The 696-nt window shown below is 37.1% G+C and overlaps 1 pseudogene; it reads right to left on the bottom strand.

Annotated features, from left to right (window-relative positions):
• Positions 1–363: 363 nt before the first annotated feature.
• On the bottom strand, positions 364–696 carry LOC101277606 (60S ribosomal protein L35a-like; annotated as a pseudogene).

The following is a 696-nucleotide window of genomic DNA, read 5'->3' as shown; positions in this document are numbered from 1 at the left end:
TTTTATAGGTGGTTGTGGACTCTAATGCCAAATTGTGACAATTCTGTAAACTTTTCTGGGGGCAACTCTTGGCCTATTTTAAATATCCTAAATTAACTTTTTCCTTCACTACTCGTTCTCCCTTACACAACCACACTGCCAGTTAAAAAGAGAACAATTTCCCTCTCATATCTCTACTGGGATAGGTGATAAATAAATCTCTTGATTGGTTTTTTAAATTTTTTTCTTATTCATCAAATATTTATTACCTTGTATTCAATCAGTACAGTCCTATGCTAGACACTGAGATCAGAATGGTTCTATTTTTTTATTTTATTTTTTACAAGGGAACAAATCCACACGTTTATTTATTTTTCAGTAAGTTTAAATCTTCGACGGGTACAGCATCACACGAATTCTGTGTCCAATGGCCTTAGTAGGAAGGTTGCTTCAGAATTTGGCATGAACCATGCCACTGTTTCCATGAGCACAAGTTATCTTTCCCCAGATTACTCTGTTTTTTTTAGGTTTTCCACCAGGAGTTACTGTGTTGTTCTTTGCTTTGTACACATAAGCACATCTCTTGCCTAGATAGAATTCAGTTTCATCTCAAGCATATATACCTTCAATTTTCAGGAGACCTGTGTGCTCCTTCTGGTTCCACAGGCACTGCTTATAGCCAGCAAGAATGACCTTGGACCACAGCCTTCCAGACAT

Source organism: Orcinus orca, chromosome 21 (assembly GCF_937001465.1).
Source record: "Orcinus orca chromosome 21, mOrcOrc1.1, whole genome shotgun sequence".
In the NCBI taxonomy this organism is placed as follows: Eukaryota; Metazoa; Chordata; class Mammalia; order Artiodactyla; family Delphinidae; genus Orcinus; species Orcinus orca.
This window is presented reverse-complemented; position numbering and strand designations above follow the sequence as displayed.